The sequence below is a fragment of the Schistocerca serialis genome, chromosome 7 (genome assembly GCF_023864345.2).
Source record: "Schistocerca serialis cubense isolate TAMUIC-IGC-003099 chromosome 7, iqSchSeri2.2, whole genome shotgun sequence".
Classification (NCBI taxonomy): Eukaryota; Metazoa; Arthropoda; class Insecta; order Orthoptera; family Acrididae; genus Schistocerca; species Schistocerca serialis.
Window position 1 is genome coordinate 76,666,237 of NC_064644.1, and position 24,396 is coordinate 76,690,632.

Sequence of the window (24,396 nt, forward strand, 5' to 3'; positions counted from 1 at the left end):
AAACGAAATATAATGATAAAATCAACAACCGACTAAAGATGAACTTTCTGACCTGCAGAATTTGTTAACTACACTACTGTCCATTAAAATTGCTACACCAAGAAGAAATGCACATGAGAAACGGGTATTCATTGGACAAACATATTATACTAGAACTGACATGTGATTACATTTTCACGCAATTTGGGTGCATAGATCCTGAGAAATCAGTACCCAGAACAACCACCGCTGTCCGTAATAAGGGCCTTGATACGCATGAGTATTGAGTCAAACAGAGTTTGGATGGCGTTTACAGGTACAGCTGCCCATGCAGCTTCAACACGATACCACAATTCATAAAGAGCAGTGACTGGCGTATTGTGACGAGCCAGTTGCTCGGCCGCCATTGACCAGACTGTTTCAATTGGTGAGAGATCTGGTAAATGTGCTCGCCAGGGCAGCAGTCGAACATTTTCTGTATCCAGAAAGGCATGTACAGAACCTGCAACATGCCGTCGTGCATTACCCTACTGAAATGTAGGGTTATGCAGGGATCGAATGAAGGTCTAGAGCCACGGGTCGTAACACATCCGAAATGTAACGTCCACTGTTCAAAGTGCCGTCAATGCGAACAAGAGGTGACCGAGACGTGTAACCAATGGCACCCCATAGCATCACGCCGGCCGATAGGCCAGTATGGCGATGACGAATACACGCTTCCAATGTGCGTTCACCGCGATGTCACCAAACACGGAAGCGAACATCATGATGCTGTAAACAGAATCTGGATTCATCCGAGAAAACGACGTTTTGGCATTCGTGCACCCAGGTTCGTCGTTGAGTACACCATCGAAGGCGCTCCTGCCTGTGATGCAGCGTCAAGAGTAACCGCAGCCATGGTCTCCGAGCTGATAGTCCATGCTGCTGCAAACGTCGTCGAACTGTTCGTGCAGATGGTTGTTGTCTTGTAAACGTCCCCATCCGTTGACTCAGGGATCGAGACGTGGCTGCACGATCCGTTAGAGCCATGCGGATAAGATGCCCGTCATCTCGACTGCTAGTGATGCAAGGCCTTTGGGATCCAGCACGACGTTCCGTATTACCCTTCCGAACCCACCGATTCCATATTCTGCTAACAGTCATTGGATATCGACCAACGCGAGCAGCAACGACGCGATACGATAAACCGCAATCGCGATAGGGTACAATCCGACCTTAATGAAAGTCGGAAACGTAATGGTATGCGTTTCTCCTCCTTACACGTGACATCAGAACAACGTTTCACCAGGCAACGCCGGTCAACTGCTGTTTGTGTATGAGAAATCGGCTGGAAACTTTCCTCATGTCAGCACGTTGTAGGTGTCGCCACCGACGCCAACCTTGTGTGAATGCTCTGAAAAGCTAATCATTTGCATATCGCAGCATCTTAATCCTGTCGGTCAAATTTCGTGTCTGTAGCGCCTCATCTTCGTGGTGTAGCCATTTTAATGGCCAGTAGTGTATTAGAAATTAACGTAGTTCAATAATATCCTTATGTGAGTCATTTAAGCCCCATCCTCGCACCATTTTCTGGCATTCTGTTCATTTTGCTCTTTGTCATGTTCAGCTGATAGGCTTCACTGGATGCGGATGCAGAGGGACACATGTGGTCAGCCCACCGCCTTCCCACCTGTTGCCGGTTTTCGTGACTGGAACCTCTACTTGTCAGTCCAGTGTCTCCTCAGTTGATTTCACAGGGGTCTGGTGCACCGCTGTGGCAACAGCGTCCGGGAGACCCGGGCGGTTATGCACCCATTCGCTGGTCAAGCCGGACAGCCCTTAATGTCGGTGATGTGACGGGAACCGGTCGTACTACTGGTGCAAGGGCGTTGGCTCCGTCTACGTACTTGCTTGTAAACATTACAGACTCCAAACGGTCTGGTCATAATCAAAAGGATCTTAAAGACGTGATTAAAGCTTGGTAAACTTCCAGTTTCGAACTTAAAATAGAAGCTTCTGGATATTCATTATAATATATCCTACAACAGTACTTTCAGCTGGTGTTCCAGCGAAGCTGCGCTGCTACCAAAGCTTATTCAGTAACAGGTAGGACTGGTTTACATTACATAGAGAAGCACGGATTTAAATATTGCAGAGAGAGAGAGCAAGGCTCCACTGCGGTAAGTAGGTTCAAATGAATGTAGGTTGCACTAGTAATGTTGAGACAGACTAGTGTGAAAGTCTGCGCCAAGCCAGTCTTCTTACTGAAGACTACAGTACGAGCTCCACTACTTCCGCGTCCACATGACATCATATCTGTGCTATGGCGCTCGCTCAGTGGTGAAAAATTGTCCTTGAAAGAGAAAAAACATGTTGTGGATGTGCACTTAAAACGAATCACGTCAGGCAGTAATCACTGCGCGAGACTCTTTCAGTGTTAAACGAACGACCAGGCAGTAGCCGCTGAAGCGGATGTGGAGGACGTGTGTCTGTGTGAGGCGGTAGCGACATACACACACAGCTGCTCGTGACTCATCCACCCACGCACCGGTGGCAGTCCTTTCCAGGCAGCGCGTCGCATCTGGACGCATCGTAGAGACGACGCCCTGTGTAGGGAGACGCCATCGAACGAAAAGTATCAATTCTGTGCTCTTGAGTAGAAAATGAGGTTTGCTATTTGGGGAGCGAAATAACTGATGATGGTCGAAGTAGAAAGGATATAAAATAAAGACTAGCAATGGCAAGGAAAGCGTTTCTGAAGAAGAGAAATTTGTTAACATCGAGCATAGATGTAAGTGTCAGGAAGTCGTTTCTGATAGTATTTGTATGGAGTGTAGCTATGTATGGAAGTGAAACGTGGACGATAAATAGTTTAGACAAGAAGAGAATGGAAGTTTTCAAAATGTGGTACTACAAAAGAATGCTGGTGATTAGATGGGTAGATCACGTAACTAATGAGAAGGAATTGAATAGAATAGGGGAGAAGAGAAATTTGTGGTACAACTTGACTAGGAGATGGGTTCGGTTGGTAGGACATGTTCTGAGGCACCAAGAGATCACCAATTTAGTATTGGAGGGCAGCGTGGAGGGTAAAAATCGTAGTGAGAGACCAAGAGATGAATACACTAAACAGATTCAGAAGGATGTAGGTTGCAGAAGGTACTGGGAGAAGAAGAAGCTTCCACAGGATACAGTAGCATGGAGAGCTGCATCAAACCAGTCTCTGGACTGAAAACCAATACAACAAAAACAACAACAACGAGTAGTACCGATAGAAAAGTATTGTAGTCATAAAAGCATCGGTAACTTGTACAGATTTGATGTCCGAAGGCAATGATAACCTCTTTACTCCTGAGTTTAAAGAAGTCACTGGAAATTAATTTTGCTTTTCATATTTTCCAGCCAACTAAGAAAGAAGCTGCATGACACAAAGGCAAGTGAAATGTTTTTTGATGACTCACTAAGGCAGAAATGGAGTTCCACATAAGAGGATATCAAGTCTCACATATTGTGAAAACGTACTAATCCTTGCTTCTTATTTATTTTCATTCCCCCTGTTTTCAAATATATATATTGCTGAATGAAAATAAGAAGGTATATACGAGGTTAACCCCAAAAGTAAGGTCTCCTATTTTTTATAAGCACATAGACCTCTTTATTTCTACAATGTTTTGCATCAGTTCACATTTAGCTACACCCCTGGAAATGGAAAAAAGAACACATTGACACCGGTGTGTCAGACCCACCATACTTGCTCCGGACACTGCGAGAGGGCTGTACAAACAATGATCACACGCACGGCACAGCGGACACACCAGGAACCGCGGTGTTGGCCGTCGAATGGCGCTAGCTGCGCAGCATTTGTGCACCGCCGCCGTCAGTGTCAGCCAGTTTGCCGTGGCATACGGAGCTCCATCGCAGTCTTCCCTTGTTAGAACTACTTGAACCTAACTAACCTAAGGACATCACACACATCCATGCCCGAGGCAGCATTCGAACCTGCGACCGTAGCGGTCGCGCGGTTCCAGACTGTAGCGCCTAGAACCGCTCGGCCACTACGGATGGCTGAAACGGTTTGCTTGTCAACAAAGTCGTATATCTTCTTAAGGTACAAAAAGGTGACAAACACTTCGACGTATCCATCACCTCTTTACCCCACAATTCATTCACGTGGACCTTAGTTTCCAATTTTTCTTCGTTAATAAGCATATTTTTCCGTTTATAGGCCGATTGTCCGTGAGTACAGACGATCTACTTTTTAGTTTTAAAACCAGGTTGCAGCACCGTAGCACCTTTCAAGGTGCGATTCGTGTGTTAGTTGACAGCTGGTTGTACGCGGACAATGGTTACCAATACAAATCGAAACGGTATGTAAAAAACTATTGTGCCTGAACATTAGACTGGGAATCTTTTTGTTTCCCTAACGTTTCCTGAATACTCTAGATGTTGAGGATTAGTTCAGAGTTGTATAAATTTTCTTCGTCAGTATGAAACAACCCATTTTCTGAAGGTCCTTGTACGCGGACTTCAGGTCATAATCGACCTTTGTTAATATCAATTTGCTCTTCGATAACGCAATACCGAATTAAAGTCATGCCTACACTCTACAGCGCCCGCCCGGTTGGCCGTGCGGTCTAACGCACGGCTTTCCGGGTCGGAAGGAGCGCCTGGTCCCCGGCACGAATTCGCCCGGCGGATTTGTGTAGAGTTCCGGTGAACGGGCCACTCCGTGGATAGCTTTTAGGCGGTTTTCCATCTGCCTCGGCGAATGAGGGCTGGTTCCCCTTATTCCGCCTCAGTTCCACTATGTCGGCGATTGCCACGAAACAAGTTCTCCACGGACGCGTACACCACCATTACTCTATCATGCAAACATAGGGGTTACACTCGTCTGGTGTGAGGCATTCCCTGGGGGGTCCACAATAACCCGGGGTTCGGTGTGGGGCGGCGGAGTGATGAAGTGGACTGCGGTAGTCGTGATGGGGTTGTGGACCACTGCAGCTGCGGCGGGGATGGTGCCTCTCCGTCGTTTCTAGGTCCCCGGTTAACATACAATTCAATACAGTACACTCTACAGCAATGCATTTAACACTGGTAAGCAATTAGAAGCTGTTTGTAATGACAGGAATGAGGAATTATCTGATTGAGAAGTTAACGAATTCTCGTTTTTGGTAGAAGATTGTCTTGCTGAGCTTGATAAAATTGACTGGTAAACAATAAGCACGATAAGATGTCTTGCCAGTATGTAGGTGAAGAGGTAATTCTTGTAGAGTGAATTACTCTGACAGCAAAGATGTAGCTAATGAGGAAATGTGAATACAAAGTCAAGAAGAGCTGTGTTGCAACCCGTTTCAGAAGTTAGGTTTTAAAATGTTGGCCGACTACCAGAATTTGTAGAGGCAATAGAGGCCTCAGAATGCAGAAAACATGGCTGCAGTTCCAAGATAAGAGACTCGTGCATCAAGTGTGGAATGTATGTTTTGTGCAAAATATTTGTTTAGCTTATCGTAGAACGTACCACAAAGATTTATTTTCTGGCAGCTGCAAATTATTACTTGCGAAAAATTGTTGTATGGTTATTGTTTTCTTACATTTACGTATTTGTGTAGTCCTTTTAGAGCATCAACAAAAACCTGTATAGGAAATCACGTATTTCACTATGTTAACGTTAAGGGATAATCCCAAAAGTAAGGTCTCTTATTTTTTTATAAGTACAGAACTCTGTTTGTGTGGCAGTAGGTCACACTGTTATGAGGAGTGCTTCACGCACTGTGTGTAAACATCCGCACGCCGCGCTCAGGCGCTCAGTCTTGGCTTGGCAGCCATTGAGACTGGAGCTCCCGTTGGATGTTACCGCCAAGTGCAAATTGCGCGTTGTTATTCGGTTCTTGAACGCAAAGGGAACTGCGCCGATTTAAATCCATCGCCAATTGACGGAAGTGTATGGTGAGTCGTGCATGGATGTCAAAAATGTTCGTAAGTTGTGTAGAGAGTTTGCAGCTGGTCGGATCGAAATTCAGTACGAACAAAGGAGCGAGAGACCGTCAGTTTCTGAGGAGACAGTGTTGAAGGTTGAGCGAAGCATGCGTGAAGATCGGCGGATCACCCTGGATGATCTCTGCACGTTGGTTCCTGAGGTTTCCCGAACAACCGCTCACAGAATTTTAATGGGAACATTGAACTACCGGAAGGTGTGCGCAAGATGGGGTGCCACGCATGCTGACTGAAGACCATATGCAGCAACGAGTTGATGCTTCCCGCTTATTTCTTCACCACCTTTCAGCCGAAGAGGACAACTTTCTGGACTGGTTAAAACAACATTTGGCCGGAAAGCGATTCAGCTCCGACGACGAGCTAAAAGAGGAGGTTCATAACTTTCCGAACAGCATGGCGGCGAGCTGGTATGACATGGGCATACAAAAACTGCCACAGCGTCTAAAAAAATGCATCTACAGAAATGGTGATACGTCGAAAAATACACTCCTGGAAACTGAAATAAGAACACCGTGAATTCATTGTCCCAGGAAGGGGAAACTTTATTGACACATTCCTGGGGTCAGATACATCACATGATCACACTGACAGAACCACAGGCACATAGACACGGGCAACAGAGCATGCACAATGTCGGCACTAGTACAGTGTATATCCACCTTTCGCAGCAATGCAGGCTGCTATTCTCCCATGGAGACGATCGTACAGATGCTGGATGTAGTCCTGTGGAACGGCTTGCCATGCCATTTCCACCTGGCGCCTCAGTTGGACCAGCGTTCGTGCTGGACGTGCAGACCGCGTGAGACGACGCTTCATCCAGTCCCAAACATGCTCAATGGGGGACAGATCCGGAGATCTTGCTGGCCAGGGTAGTTGACTTACACCTTCTAGAGCACGTTGGGTGGCACGGGATACATGCGGACGTGCATTGTCCTGTTGGAACAGCAAGTTCCCTTGCCGGTCTAGGAATGGTAGAACGATGGGTTCGATGACGGTTTGGATGTACCGTGCACTATTCAGTGTCCCCTCGACGATCACCAGTGGTGTACGGCCAGCGTAGGAGATCGCTCCCCACACCATGATGCCGGGTGTTGGCCCTGTGTGCCTCGGTCGTATGCAGTCCTGATTGTGGCGCTCACCTGCACGGCGCCAAACACGCATACGACCATCATTGGCACCAAGGCAGAAGCGACTCTCATCGCTGAAGACGACACGTCTCCATTCGTCCCTCCATTCACGCCTGTCGCGACACCACTGGAGGCGGGCTGCACGATGTTGGGGCGTGAGCGGAAGACGGCCTAACGGTGTGCGGGACCGTAGCCCAGCTTCATGGAGACGGTTGCGAATGGTCCTCGCCGATACCCCAGGAGCAACAGTGTCCCTAATTTGCTGGGAAGTGGCGGAGCGGTCCCCTACGGCACTGCGTAGGATCCTACGGTCTTGGCGTGCACCCGTGCGTCGCTGCGGTCCGGTCCCAGGTCGACGGGCACGTGCACCTTCCGCCGACCACTGGCGACAACATCGATGTACTGTGGAGACCTCACGCCCCACGTGTTGAGCAATTCGGCGGTACGTCCACCCGGCCTCCCGCATGCCCACTATACGCCCTCGCTCAAAGTCCGTCAATTGCACCTACGGTTCACGTCCACGCTGAGGGGGGGGGGGGGGGGGGCGGGGGGTGCGATGGGGAGGTCCCCTTGTAAGTTCTAGGGGACTGATGACCTCAGAAGTTAAGTCCCGTAGTGCTCAGAGGCATTCTACCCATTTCTGAAACCGTTTCAGACACCTTAGAAGAGCTCAGTTTAGACAGGAAGATTATAGAAGTAATCTTCCAGACTCTCGCATATACAACATCTCAAATGGAGTTTGCTGGTGAACAATCTTAGCTTTTTGGACTACATATGTTGCGCTCAACAACGAGATGCCTCTTCCCGCTATTGTTTAACATAGCATACGGTATAAACTTCGGAACCTCGGAACTCAGATTCAAACTGGAGGCCTGCCTTTTCTCACGATCTAGCTATCTTTACTAAGACAAGTGAAGAACTTCACACTAAGGTAAACCAGAGAAGATTTAAACGAGACAGTAACAAGGACAGGTCTCCAAATATCACAAGAGAAGACTCCTTTGATAGAAAATTTACATCAGAGTACCAGAAGATCCTCGCAATAAATGAAATATGGGACAATTTCATATGCGTCTTCTTTTAAATATCTCGGAGAAATCATACTACCAGCTGAACTAGACCGTAAGGCCAATTTAGAAACAGCCACCAAACTCAAGAACGCGTACAGAATATAATAGAATCAGTACAGTATACGAGAGCTATCCTGAAATGCGAAACTACGGCATTAAAAGACATTTGTTAGGACTGAAGCATTATGTGTGTCTCTAGGAGGCTCCTGAACAACTGATAAAATTGGAAAGGAAAAGCTAAAAATTATCATTAAAGTTGTATTTCCATCAATATGTATGACATACTGATTAAAAGAAATACTATATGCAGCAATAGACAACTTCACCGACGCACTACGTTGAAAATGCTTGAAGTTCTGTGATTACACACGCAGAATGGATAACACAAGATTAACTTAAAAACTTCTTAATATAATTAATTCAGAAATGGTAAAAATACGAGTATCATTGGGTTGCAAGAAACCGAGGAAATTAACATCACAGAAGATGCCATCATAGAACACAACACATTCACAGAGAAAGCCAACGAGACCAATCAAAAAAGTGGACAGAGGAATGCAAGAACCAACACAACGAATTTATGAAGAGCTTTTGGGAAGAGAGAGAGAAAAGGAAGGCGTCTGACCAAGATCACAAGATCCAACGCGTCCTTTCACTGGGCATAACGAAGAAAGAAGAATAAATATTATCCCTTTCTTATTACGCTATCCAGGTACATTGATCTTACCAAGCATCAAAGCCTGAAAAACCACCTACTGCGCCAGTCGGAGTGGCCGAGCGGTTCTAGGCCCTACAGTCTGGAACCACGCGTCTGTTACGGTCGCAGGTTCGAATCCTGCCTCGGGCATGGACGTGTGTGATGTCCTTATGTTAGTTAGGTTTAAGTAGTTCTAAGTTCTAGGGGACTGATGACCTCAGAAGTTAAGTCTCATAGTGCTCAGAGCCATTTGAACCACCTATTGCAGCGCGGACTGATACGAAGCGTGCAGGTATAGAGTCAGAGACGTTCTGGAAGGTAGTGATAGGGCTGTGGAGCCATGCCGGTTGCAGTGCCGTGGTCAGCTGCGCTAGGTTTCTCGGTTGAGGATCGAAGGTGCGAACAGTCCGATCGACGTGATCCCACGAATTCTCGACTGGGTTTTAATCCGGGGAGTTTGGTGGTCAGGGGAGTACGGTAAACTCGTCCTGGTGCTCTTCTAATCAAGCACGTATACTGCGAGCTGTGTGAAGCGCTGCAGTCTTCTGCAGGTAGATGTCGTGGTGACAAGGCAAAACGAACTGCATGTAGGGGTGGACATGGTCTCCAAGGACAGACCCATATTTTTTTTAATCCACTGTGACTTTCAGAATCACCACATCTCCCAGGGAAAGCCTTCTGACCTGAACCCTTGCGGCAATTGTTGAACGGCGTTTGTTTTCAGGCGTTCTGCCCCGTACGCGAAAAGAGCCATATGTCCGATGGATTATGTAACGTTATTCATCTGAGAAGGCCGCCTGTGGTCACCCAGTTGCGTTACTGGCGTGCAGTTCCATCGTTCATCAGCGCTGAAGAGCAGCCAGCATCGGTGCACGTCTGCTGCCCGCACAGGTCTCCGTTGGCGCCGTTCGCCTACTGCCATCCATGGCCGGCGATACATCACTGTTCTCTCGACGCCAGTTTTGGATAGCATGATTTTGTCATAGACTGTGTACTTTTACCACCGCTGTACGCGAACAGTTTAAAAACTTAGCCATTTCGTAAATGCTTCCACCCATGACGTGAGTGCAATAGACGATGCCTTTTTGCACGTCAGATAAATGGCTCCGATCCGCATTATGACAACGACTGCATAGTCTTCCACACTCCCCCGACGCGCTTTATATTCCCTCCACTGCTAGTGTTGCCACTTGGTGTCTTTGAGGATCAGTGCATGTTGCCGTCGAGCATAGGCGGTGGTCACATAAAAGTTACTGGAACGTGCAATATGGCTGAATAATGAAATTTAAGAGAAAAACCTTTAATTGACGCCTGGAGTTTTCGTTCAAGGTACTATCAGCATACAAAATTTCATTCAGATTTTTTAGGTATTTCTAGGAATCGTAGCGTCCATTGTTATTTAAATGAATTCAAAAGTTCTCCTGTTCACAGCTTTGAAAATCCAGACATCGGAACTGTAACGTTGATGTGCCTTCAAGGATACTATCGATAGAAAACGAATTCATTCGGATCAGATTGATATACAAACACGTACCCCCTCTCCCCCCCCCCCCCCCACACACACACACACAAACACGCACACATACACATGTCCTCACCAATGCTCTGTCTTTTTGGAAAGTGTCCTAACAGACACTAGTACGGTAGAATAGCTTAAGTCGAACCGAAACACCAGCTGAAAAATCCCTGATTACTAAAAGTATAGTGAATACATGCAGCTGATTCAATTTATCATCACAGAGCGCCTGCTAAGGCGTTATTTCCTCAAATAGTTTTTTTACCGTGTCATTTAAACTCCGTTATCTGAAAACATTTTTTTTTAATTCACGCTCTTCTTCCATCCATGACGACATGTATTTATACTAACAAATATGCGATTTAGTCGTCACTTACGATCCTGTCGATTAAATAATTTTACGTTGCTGGTGTGCTGGGGTGTTTTCATAGATGGTTAGTGAGGTTTGTAGTATTTCCCGAAACTTCAAATTTTTCAAACACGTTTTGCGCCTCACGATGTTACGGAAGGTGTCTGTTTGTTGGTTCTTTCATTTCCTGGCCACCTATTTTACCTTTGTCATTAGTTGTAATATTAATTTTACAGCTGTCTCTGCATCATCGTTGACAGAACCGACTGTGGACGTTTGGTGCAGAGCCGGGTGGAGGGTCTGAATCAGAGGCTCAGACGGTTTTGCGACCGTGTTGACTTCAGATTCCTTGACTTGCGCCATAGGGTGGTGGGGTTTCGGGTTCCGCTGAATAGGTCAGGAGTTCATTACACTCCGCTGGCGGCTACACGGGTAGCGGAGGCTGTGTGACGTGGACTGGGCGGTTTTTTACGTTAGAAGGCCTCGGGAAAGTACGGGGTGGGCTGCAATTTCAAAGGGTGCATGGAAAATACAGGACTTCCTGGATCAAGGAACAGTCGGAATTGTAGTTGTAAATTGTTGTAGTTGTGCTGGGAAAGTCCCTGAGCTTCAATCACTAATAGAAAGCACAGAAGCTGAAATCGTTATAGGTACAGAAAGCTGGCTAAAGCCTGAAATAAGTTCTGCAGAAATTTTTACGAAGTCTCAGACGGTGTTCAGGAAAGATAGATTAGGCAGAATTGGTGGTGGAGTGTTTGTGTCTGTCAGTAGTGGTTTATCTTGTAGTGAAGTCGAAGTAGACACTCATTGCGAATTGGTATGGGTGGAGGTTATACTTAACAGCCGAACTAAGTTAATAATTAGCTCCTTCTACCGACCCCCAGACTACGATGATATAGTTGCTGAACAGTTCAGAGAAAATATGAGTGTCGTAACAAATAAGTGCCCCACTCATACGGTTATAGTTGGTGGGTACTTCAACCTTCCCTTGATATGTTGGCAAAAATACTTGTTCAAAACCGGTGGTAGGCAGAAAACATCTTCCGAGATTGTCCTAAATGCTTTCTCCAAAAATTATTTCGAGCAGTTAGTCCACGAACCCACGCGAATTGTAAATGGTTGCGAAAACACACTTGACCTCTTAGCCACAAACAATCCAGAGCTAATAGAGAGTATCATGACTGATACAGGGATTAGTAATCACAAGGTCGTTGTAGCTAGGCTCAATACCGTTTGTTCCAAATCCACCAGAAACAAACGCAAAATAATTTTATTTAAAAAAGCGGATAAAGTGTCACTAGAAGCCTTCCTAAGGGACAATCTTCATTCCTTCCGAACTGACTATGCAAATGTAGACGAGATGTGGCTCAAATTCAAAGATATAGTAGCAACAGCTATTGAGAGATTCATTCCTCATAAATTGGTAAGATGTGGAACTGATCCCCCATGGTACACAAAACAGGTTCGAACGATGTTGCAGAGGCAACGGAAAAAGCATGCGAAATTCAGAAGAACGCGAAATCCCGAAGATTGGCTAAAATTTACAGACGCGCGAAATTTGGCACGGACTTCAATGCGAGATGCCTTTAATAGGTTCCACAACGAAACATCGTCTCGAAACTTGGTAGAACATCCGAAGATATTCTGGTCTTATGTAGGGTACACAAGCGGCAAGACGCAGTCAATACCTTCGCTGCACAGTGCCGATGGTACTGTTACCGACGACTGTGCCGCTAAAGCGGAGTTATTGAACGCAGTTTTCCGAAATTCCTTCACCATGGAAGACGAATGGAATACTCCAGAATTTGAAACACGAACAGCTGCTAGCATGAGTTTCTTAGAAGTAGATACCTTAGGGGTTGCGAAGCAACTCAAATCGCTTGATACGGGCAAGTCTTCAGGTCCAGACTGTATACCGATTACGCTAATACAATAGCTCCCTACTTAGCAATCTTATACAACCGCTCGCTCATCGATAGACCTGAACTACAAATTGGAAAATTGCGCAGGTCGCACCAGTGTTTAAGAAGGGTAGTAGGAGTAATCCATCGAACTACAGACCTATATCATTGACGTCGGTTTGCAGTAGAGTTTTGGAGCATATACTGTATTCAAACATTATGAATCGCCTGGAAGGGAACGATCTATTAATACGTAATCAGCATGGTTTCACAAACATCGTTCTTGTGCAACGCAGCTAGCTCTTTATTCGCACGCAGTAATGGCTGCTATCGACAGGGGATCTCAAGTTGATTCTGTATTTCTAGATTTGCGGAAAGCTTTTGACACCGTTCCTCACAAGCGACTTCTAATCAAGCTGCTGGCCTATGGGATATCGTCTCAGTTTTGCGACTGGATACGTGATTTCCTGTCAGGAAGGTTGCAGTTCGTAGTAATAGGCGGCAAATCATCGAGTAAAACTGAAGTGATATCAGGTGTTCCCCAGGGAAACGTCCTGGGACCTCTACTGTTCCTGATCTATATAAATGACCTGGGTGACAATCTGAGCAGTTCTCTTAGGTTGTTCGCAGATGATGCTGTAATTTACCGTCCGGTAAGGTCATCCGAAGACCAGTATCAGTTGCAAAGCGATTTAGAAAAGATTGCTGTATGGTGTGGCAGGTGGCAGTTGACGCTAAATAACGAAAAGTGTGAGGTGATCCACATGAGTTCCAAAAGAAATCCGTTGGAATTCGATTACTCGATAAATAGTACAATTCTCAAGGCTGTCAATTCAACTAAGTACCTGGGTGTTAAAATTACGAACAACTTCAGTTGGAAAGACCACATAGATAATATTGTGGGGAAGGCGAGCCAAAGGTTGCGTTTCATTGGCAGGACACTTAGAGGATGCAACAAGTCCGCTAAAGAGACAGCTTACACTACACTCGTTCGTCCTCTGTTAGAATATTTCTGCGCGGTGTGGGATCCTTACCAGGTGGGACTGACGGAGGACATCTAAAGGGAGCAAAAAACGACAGCTCGTTTTGTATTATCACGTAATAGGGGAGAGAGTGTGGCAGATATGATACGCGAGTTGGGATGGAAGTCATTAAGGCAAAGACGTTTTTCGTCGCGGCGAGATCTATTTACGAAATTTCAGTCACCAACTTTCTCTTCCGAATGCGAAAATATTTTGTTGAGCCCAACCTACATAGGTAGGAATGATCATCAAAATAAAATAAGAGAAGTCAGAGCTCGAACAGAAAGGTTTAGGTGTTCGTTTTTCCCGCGCGCTGTTCGGGAGTGGAATGGTAGGGAGATAGTATGATTGTGGTTCGATGAACCCTCTGCCAAGCACTTAAATGTGAATTGCAGAGTAGTCATGTAGATGTAGATGTTGATACTTTCTTCACCAATTTCAATACATATGGATTCTGATGTTTTCGTAAATTCTTTGCTCAAGCACTGCATCGTAATTTAGCCAGGTGGCCCTCAGACAGTTGCGTCTTCGGTGCGTGAGAAAGTCATCCTTTTCCTTGTTCGAAGGAAGTCGGCCATTACATTCGCTTTATAGTGCCTCAAGGTGTTGAGACGTGACTGGTTGCGGAGCTATATTTGAAGGAGCATGCTGCTCTGATGAAATTATTTGTTCGACGGAGAGCCCTGGTTTTAATTAGCCGCTAAGCTCATTTCAGTTTATATTCAGTGGAAAAATACACTGGTGTGCAAAAGATACGGAAGAAGGTAACATTCGCATGATATGTCACGGGCAAATAACAGAGCTCGATGAAACTTGGACCACAAACAGAAAGAACTGCTACAGTACAGTGCAGAAAAAAAATGGCTCTGAACACTATGGGACTTAACATCTGAGGTCATCGGTCCCCTAGAACTAAGTGTTACTTAAACCTAACTAACCTAAGGACATCACACACGTCCATGCTCGAGGCAGGATTCAAACCTGCGACAGTAGCGGTGGCACGGTTCCAGATTGTAGCACCTAGAACTGCTCGGCCACCCCGGCCGGCTACAGTGCAGAAAGTAACTACATTAAATATATAGTGAGAAGAACAGAAATGCCACTTTTATTGAAAGCCGTAGGGTGTGCGACCACCACGGGCGGAAGTGCATGCCCTGCGGCGTGTTCCCATGCTAGCCACAAGACTGGTAATGAGTCCTTGTGGTAGGGCGTACCATTCCTCCACCGACGCAGGTCACAACTGCTGGATGATTGTTAGTAGGTATCGAAGTTCTGTATACGTTCCCCCAACGCATCTCACACGCGGTCGATACGATTTAAGTCGGGGTAACGGGCAGGTCTGCCCATTCATCGAATATGCTCCCTTTCAAGAGCGCCTACACCTGCGCTTTTCGATGAGATCTACATGTGGAAGGAAAACGGTGGCCGAACATGATGGATTCGGTGACACAGGTGTTAGGATGTTGGGGAAGCTTCAGCGTACTGATCTCCAAATCTTTGAACACGATACACTCAGAGGTCAACGTTATTGCGACGCTGTACTCCTTCTCCATGTGCGTCTTTTCAGGGTTTATTTGGTTTTAATTATGTTTGGATAACAATGCGCGAACGCATCGAAAGCTGCAGGTGGATTCCGCCCGCTTAGCTGCGTAGTCACGTGCTAGTCTACAACGCAGCCGGCCGGGTTCGATTCCTGGCCGGGTTCGAGAGTTTCGACTTGCACCCGGCGGCCGAACTTCCCTGGATGCGTGCTCCCGGTCACCAGTGCCAAATGATCATTTCATATCTTTTTTCTCCGCGTCTAGAACGAGGGGACATTTGGCGAATGGACTGGCCTGCCCTTTGCCCTGGATTAAATCATATCGATTGTATGTGGGCTGCTTTGTGGATACGCACAGCAGCACGGCCACCTGCACGAACGGTCATACAGAAGTTGTGAGTCTCGCTGGGGGAGAAATGAGACGTCCGCAGCTCGTGGTCGTGCGGTAGCGTTCTCGCTTCCAAAGCCCGGGTTCCCGGGTTCGATTCCCGTCGGGGTCAGGGATTTTCTATGCCTCGTGATGACTGGGAGTTGTGTGCTGTCCTTAGGTTAGTTAGGTTTAAGTAGTTCTAAGTTCTAGGGGACTGATGACCATAGATGTTAAGTCCCGTAGTGCTCAGAGCCGTTTGAACCATTTTTGAAGAATAAGACGCCCTGCCACAAAAACTGCTTACCGACAACAGTGAGGTAAGTATGGGAGCCGGACGTTGTGGGCGAGCAGTTCTAGGCGCTTCAGTCCGGAACAGCGCGACTGCTAAGGTCGCTGGTTCGAAACCTGCCTCGGGCATGGATGTATGTGATGTCCTTAGGTTAGTTAGGCTTAAGTACTTCTAAGTTCTAGGGGACTAATGACCTCAGATGTTAAGTCCCGTAGTGCTCAGAGCCATTTGAGCAAGTATGGTAACACGCTGCACAGCGTACAGTGCTATCCGCTGTGATCATACTCCCTATTAACAACCACATCCTGCCTATTATAATATCTATGACGAATTACTGTGACTTCAGTGAATTTATTGTCTCTGAATAAATGTGTCATTTCTGTCCACCTCACTGCGTATATCTTTCAGTTTTCTTGGGTACTATACTGGAGGAATTCTTTCAATGTACAATACAAGTTTCATCGAGTCATGTTACTTGGCCGCGACATATCAAGTGAAATCTACTTAAATTCTGAAGTTTTGCTCACCAGCGCATATCACCGCTGAATGCAAATTGGAATTATGTTACTAGTCACCTTAAATGTCGTACAGACTGTTCAAATATAAAATGAATCGTTAGAAGGATCATTCGATACGATAGCTGCTATAAAGCCCTGATATGAGAAAAAAAGTGACGGTATCGAGATAAAAGTTTTCGAGACAAAAAAGTATGGATAATTTTTTCGTTTCCCTAACCGGATGCTGCATTAACCGTGCCCAGATAAGCCTGCAGAGTGCCATAATATCAGGCAAAACGTACAGATACAACTGAAGCTACGACGAAGACAATTAGCCCAGAACCGATGAAGTTATTACTGGGATGTATTTTCCGGGTGGTTGGTTTCTCACTGTTACATTATAAGTTCTCCTCAGTGTCTCACTGTACGAAATTTAGCTCAAAATTACCTCTATAAAAAGCGTACGTGTTACCAAAACCACGTACCTACAATCTGTTATCCAACTTAAACTCGTATGCTAACCTTTGACTAGACGGAACCTAGTGTGAATTGAACTGTAACTGGTCTGAATACCACCTGTATTTATTTTAAATGCTCAACTGACGTAAATAAATTATCTGGGCTTAATCTAAATTTCCACTTAACTCCCATCTTGACAGCATCGCTGCAGATTTCTCGAAAGCACAATACCAAACATCAATCAGTCAGCGGCTAAGCTATATTTCTAGTTTTAAACATTTCCAAATAATATTAAAAAAAAAGTGGTTCAAATGGCTCTGAGCACTATGGGACTCAACTGCTGTGGTCATAAGTCCCCTAGAACTTATAACTACTTAAACCTAACTAACCTAAGTACATCACACACATCCATGCCCGAGGCAGGATTCGAACCTGCGACCGTAGCGGTCGTGCGGTTCCAGACTGTAGCGCCTTTAACCGCTCGGCCACTCCGGCCGGCAAATAATATTCAAACTGTTGCTTACCATATGGTGCAATGTGGTAATGCGTAACGGTAACCTTCTTTAAAAAGTGGGATGGAAAAAGTAACTATTCCTATGAAATGATATTCCAAGACAACGATTTTAGAATGAATTATGTATTCCGAAAGACAGAGTAAAACTTCGCGTGATTTTCACACATAACATTGGTCTGAACAGTACTAAAATTAACAATGTGAACAATGATTTAAAAAGGGTACAATATTAACAGAGAATGTACATAAAAAGCCAAACAGCTTAATCAATTAATACGTTAAGGCATGACTCAGGGAAGTAGAGTGGTCTTTCTCTCAGCTCTGAACAAGTGGCAGAGTTAACTAGCAGACAATAATAATTCCGACAAACTAGCTGCGCAGTGTTCAGTCTTACCTCAAAGCTCTTTTTTTTAAAAAAAATCATGATTTATATTCTTTTCACCTTTCAATATATGTATCATATTCATCCTTACTGCGCTTTACAATAAATCTTTCTTTATCTAACAGATACAATCACAAGTCAACACAGCAAATACTGACAACGTCTATCACCTACCACACTTTAACTAAGAACGTATCAGATTGCGCAGAGGGAAAGTGTGTGCCACAACAAGACCAAAGATTGCTTAACAGTAAAATAACTTGCACTCTCTCTGACGTACACATCGGTAACTTTAAAAAAATCAAAATGCATGTCCACAATACAACACGGTCATTCATATCTACGTTTTCCTTGGTGGTCCCCGCATGAAGTCTTCTGTAAGGCCAAGGAAGAATTGTTTTGTCCATTAAAACATCAGTTCGTCTTTGATTAATGCTGGTGTGTCAGTCCCGCAATTTACTAAATCAAACAGTTTGTCATTGGTCTTCACGAAATCGTTCCCACAAAGAAAAATATAACGTGATTACGAGGAATCTGCGCCTCAGTAACCAGCGACGGTGCCGACGTATGATCTAATCCTCTTGAAAAATACCTAGCGCACGTGCGAGCAATAACATCCCCAACTGACGGCGTACCACCATTAAATGTGTCACGTATTCTCTCAGCTCGAGAGACTTCTCATTTACCCAGTACTACGCGCCAAAGTGAATTGTTGACCCGGCAGTATATGGAATTAACTGGGTCATGTGATTCGTTCCAGCCATGTTCCAGTTAAAAGTAGTGCATGTTGAGCAAAAATAGGAAGTAATGGTAGAAAGTGTCTTTGTCGGGTTGATGTAAACATAATTAAAGTTCCCGAATAAATTTTCACTCTGCCGTGGAGTGTACACTAACGTGAAACTTTCTTCAGGAGCGGTGCTCGGGTAGCCCGGTTGGTGAGCACCTTCCCGCGTATGTCGTGCACAAAGTTTTAATCTGACAGGAAGTTTCGTAATTAAAGTATTGATGATGAGAACGAAAAACCCTTGACATTTGTGACACATAAAGCGACGGAACGTGCAAGCAAAATGTCAGAGTTGAGTAGGTCAATGGTGAGGAGATTACTAAAGGAAGAACCCAACTTTGATTGGAGTGGGATTCGGATATCTACCCCAATAAAGAAGCATGAGCAAAGTACCCTCAAGAAATATTATACTGACGATACTTGAAAACGTGTTATTAGTTAGCAGTTACTGCAACTTTGTAAAAACTTCAAGGAAATACCAGCCTTGCCAGAACTTGACCTGTCACTGCCATGTGATCAAGATTGCTGGTATGATTACTTAGGCTGTTGAAGGTCTTGATGGCAAGGCAGGTTGGTTAGCAGGGCAACAGGCACGTGAGGCAGATCAATGACCTTTGTAAAATCATAGACGAAATCAGAAACAATAGCTCCTTTATTCATAACATTCAGTGCAGCAGTCGAAAAGGTGTCTTGCTGCGGTCAGTGTCCAGGAATGCAGGCTGGTCCCGGATGATTGTGTGTGCTTAGTTCAGTACCTTGACGAGTGATGCGCTGCGTAGGTTCAAATGGCTCTGAGCACTATGGGACTTAACATCTATGGTCATCAGTCCCCTAGAACTTAGAACTACTTAAACCTAACTAACCTAAGGACATCACACAACACCCAGTCATCACCAGGCAGAGAAAATCCCTGACCACGCCGGGAATCGAACCCGCGAACCCGGGCGCGCTGCGTAGGCCAGGCAATATGCAAAGACTGCAGGTTCCGTAGTAAGACACTCACACCTCATGGCACAGGCGCGTCTCAGTGCAAGAGGCACGAACCGACGATTTCCAGCTTATTATGCAGCGGCAGCAGCACGTAGACGCAAGCCTGAAGTAGCTGTGAGTGCGGGCACAGGATAGGAGGTAGCTCGACAGGAAGTGAGATTCAGGTGTGAACCATGGGCCTCCGGATCAGGCCTAGGTGCAGTCCGTATTTCCGCAGCCAGCGGATTCGGCATATAGGTTGTGATCCACATCAACTCGACGACTGCCGTGAGGTACTTCCCGGAGCTGCCCACATATGGTGCCAGACACAGGGCAGCTGGACTGGGTGGTATTTACGGCGCTCGTTCATCCCTGTAATGACAAGACATCAATCTACCTCACGTATGCCAAGGAAGCAGTGCAGTGCCTAGTGCGTGTGCGTGGTAACACTCACATTAATCTTGCATCGATTATAATGTAGGGAGACCAAGGCCGGCCGCGGTGGTCTCGCGGTTCTAGGCGCACAGTCCGGAACCCCGCGACTGCTACGGTCGCAGGTTCGAATCCTGCCTCGGGCATGGATGTGTTTCATGTCCTTAGGTTAGTTAGGTTTAAGTAGTTCTAAGTTCTAAGGGACTGATGACCATAGCTGTTAAGTCCCATAGTGCTCAGAGCCATTTGAACCATTTAGGGAGACCAAATGTGTGAAATAACATGGGGCTTCATTGAAACCAAAACGGAGTGCAAAGAGTGGGCGACATATATCGCTGGACAGCAGCAAGTCAGTGTCGGTGCATGAGAATCTGGTATAAAATGAGCTGTAGTGAGATAGGAAGTCAGATCATCCATATCCAACTGATGAACACCCCATTTTGCCATAAGTGTGAAAGAACTCTTGTGGTCATCGTTAGGTGAGGATCATGTGTTGATCCACCACGCCTGTTACGCTTGGCGTACCAGTTCCCCAGACCTCAGTCCGGGTGATTAATGGTTGTTCCCTGAAGCTGAAAAGCTACCGCGATCGTCAGACCTCATTAGGGATGCTAAATCACAACATCCAACGACAATTTCTCCTCATATGCACTGAAATACTGTACAGTGCTGTTCACGAGAGTGTCCCTCTACTACACGTATTGCTGATGAATGACGGCCGATGTGTTGTACATTTGTTATAATTTTATATTGTATGAAGTGCTATCTGTTGGTCATTTTGTTCACTTTCTTTGGTTTCAGTAAGACTCCACTTCATTTCAATCATGTGTGTCAATTTTTACCTCTTTACCTACGTCACTCCATGAAGTGTGGAATTCTCAAGTATTAACGTACTGGTGGGCACCTTCTAGGTCTGGCCTTCGTACTTTGCTGTGTTCAACATATTTCAGCCCTAGGTAAAGGTTAATTAAACATAATATAATTAATAATGATGTTATTAATACCAATGTGATAGAATCCTTGAAAGTACAGTATGGGTGAAATGGGATTTTTTCGATATCTCCGTTTAGCCCTAATGATGTTGCGGCTGAACATTTGATAACCAGCCCTGATCTGCTGCCAGAGGCAGCCCATCGTCATATAAGCTCCGCTTCTTTGTAGCTTCTTGCATCAAACAGTGGCGGCAGCTTCTCCGTTTGCTCGGCCACAGGTTACAGACGCCAAGTTAAAAGGCAGCGGCGCAGTGTCACACAGAGCTACCACCTGAACCTCGTGACAAGATAAATCTGCATCTTGTTTCTGTTCTTGTAATAAATGCAGCGTCCTCACCCAAAGGCGTGACATAGCACCACTTGCGAGCATACTGGGAAGTCCACTATAACTGCCTCCCCTACCCGTTTCTTGAGCATAGACACAACGGTGCTCTCGCCATAGCGAGAACTTCAGGTCGCTCTGCCGAGCGAACCAGGACCGCATCGGGAAATCCACGACGATGTTAGAGGGTAATGCTGTTGACAGAGAGAAACTGCAACACCAGACAAGCGTAACGAATTACAGGAAGATCTGTAGAGGATAGGTGTTTGGCCAAGGATTTATCAACTACCCCTCTTTTTTGAGAGGTAGTTGATAAATCATGGGCCAAGCATTGATCTTCTACAGATCTAAACATTGGCGTAAATCCATCCACGAGGGAGATATACAAAACCATCATTCGACCATTGCTCCACAATTGTTCGTCGATCTGGGACGCTTAGCAAATAATATTGACAGAGCAAATAGAAGCGATCCGAAAGCGAATGGCGCATTTAGTCACAGGTTGCCTTAGGAAGCGCGAAAGCTTCATACAGATGCTCATCAGCTTCACTAGCACGCGTTGTGAGAGAGACGTTTTGCATCCCAGTGGGCGGTTTACTGTTGCAGTTCCGAGGGAGTATGTGCCTAGAAGAGCCATACAATGTATTGCTTCTTTCTGTGTATATTCCACAAAAAAGATCACGAAAGTAAAATTATAAAGATGTGAGGTCGCACGGAGGCTTACCAACAATCCCATTCGCGGGGTAGTGACTGTGCTACGCAAGGTACCCTCCCCCGCACGCCATAGTGTGTCTTGTATTGAAGTAGATGTAGTCGCATAGTATAACTGTCACGAGTTGCGTGACACAACATCTTCCACCACTTGGAAGCCAAATACTGGCGATAAACAACGAATATTTATTCGACCACAAGGACACAAACCGGTTTCTACAACTACATCTACATCAACGTACACATTCCGCAAGCCACCATTTGGTGCATAGCGGGGGGCACCTTCTGCTACTGCTAGTCATTTCGTTTCCTGTTCGATTCGCAAATGGAACGATGGAAAAACTACTGTCTCTATAATTCCGTACGACTCCTTGATTTTTCTAACCTTGTCTTTGCGGTCTTTGCTTGAAATATTATGTCGGTGTCAGTAAGATCGTTCTGCAGGCTGTTCCATGCCGGTTCCGTAAAATATCTCAACACTTTCATGGTGTTTGAACGTACCTGTAACAATCCTAGGAAACCGCCTCTGAATGGCTTAGAAGTCCTCCTTTAGTCCGACCTGGTACGAATCCCAGGCACTCGAGCAGTACTCAGCAGTGAGTCGTACAAATGTTCTGTACGCGGTCTCTTTTGTAGGTGAGCTGCGCACACTTCTCTAGGATTCCCTCAGTAAACGGAAGTCCAGAATTCATCCTCCTTACAGATGATCTTACGTCCTAGTTCTGTTTCATGTCGCTTTGCAATGTACCATTTGGATATTTCAACAAAGTGTCTCTTTCACGCAGCGCAGCACTAATGTTGTATTCGAACATTATAGCACTATTTCTCCTATTCACGTGCACTAACTTACATTTTCTAACTTTTAGAGCAAGCTGACATTCATCACGTTAAACTGAAATTCTGTTCAACCGGTCCCGTGCCCCTCTACAACAGCCGGCAGCTGTGACCGAGCAGTTCTAGGTGCTTCAGTCCGGAACCAAGCGGCTGCTACGGTTGCAGGTTCGAATCCTGCCTCGGGCATGGATGTGTGTGATGTCCTTAGTTACGTTTAAGTAGTTCTAAGTTCTAGGGGACTGATGACCTCAGATGTTAAGTCCCATAGTGCTCAGAGCGATTTGATTTGAACCCTCTACAACAATTTAAAGACTACGCTGTCCTGTACGCTACAAAGCCGTATTACGGATCTAGTACTGCCACACAACTTTGCGTACAAAGACACAGCGAATAAACTGATGTGTCGGTAACTGAGGTGACCCATAAAGACCATCTACAAAAAGATAACACATTAATAAGCTCATTTACAACTAGCTGCTCCGGGCCTCGCGTTACTGTGGCTTAGCCTGGTTCAATAGAAAAGAAAGAAAAGAGGAAGCACGCGTTTCTCATACGTATGGGATTTGAATATACGTCTGATCTTCTTCTCACGTCTGTCTGTCCCTCTCCTCCTCCCCCTGTCTTTGTTCATCTCGTCCTCCTTTCCTCTTTCTCCGTCCATCACCTCCTGCCCTCTCTCTCTGTCCATCTCCTTCTTCATCCTTTCTCTCCATCTCCTCCTGCCCCCTCCCTCTTCCTCTCTCTCTATCCATGTCCTCTCCTCATCCTATGTCCCTCTTCTCCTCTCCCTCATTCCATCTCCTCCTACCCCCTCACTCTGTTCCTCTCCTCTTCGCTTTCTATGTCCATTTCCTCCTACCCCTAAGTTCATCTCCTCTTCTTCCCTCTCCCTGACCTTGAGTATTGTTTATTATTATTGCAAAATCAAGTTCTGTGGTAATATTATAATTACAGTCTGATATGCCATAGATACGAGTTTCGTGTTCGCTAACGACGTTTCACTGTTATGTACACCACACATTTTGTAAGGTTCTCATATGTTTTCTTCATTATAAATAATTCATCTTTACTGTATTGGGATAAGTATGAAAGAGCGCGCTGCACGAGTCGTGAATAAGATCGTTGACTCTGCGTTTAAGTTTATCTGTGGTCCGCCTACTCGCCTGTCAGTGATGCCGCGCTGGGGCATTGTTATTCGATGCTTCGTTGGGAGCATTTGACGTTTTAGACAAGGAGATGTCATACTTGTAATTCTGAGTGAAATTATTTGGAATAATTTAATATGGATATGAAATCGGATCTGTAAACATATGTTACTAAGTCAGCTGATGGAGAGAAGACTTTTCTTTGAATTTTAAAGGCAAGATTGAAATGTTTGTTTGCCAGAACTGCTAACTGAAGGAAATCTTTGTGTCTCAGGTAACTAACAACATTCATGGTCAATGTTAATTTGGTCTCTTTTGTTATCATTATGTCAAAAATAACGCTAATGGTTGAAATGTTTCTAATCTTTCTAATGGGAGAATTTCGTAGTTGTTAGAGTCTTCTTATGTCTCACAGTCTTTTTGTCAGTAATTAGAGTTTAATTTTGTAAGAACAATTGTCCTTAATGTAATACCCACATCCATCATTCTTGGTGAAGTTCCAAATATTTTGTTCTTTGTGCA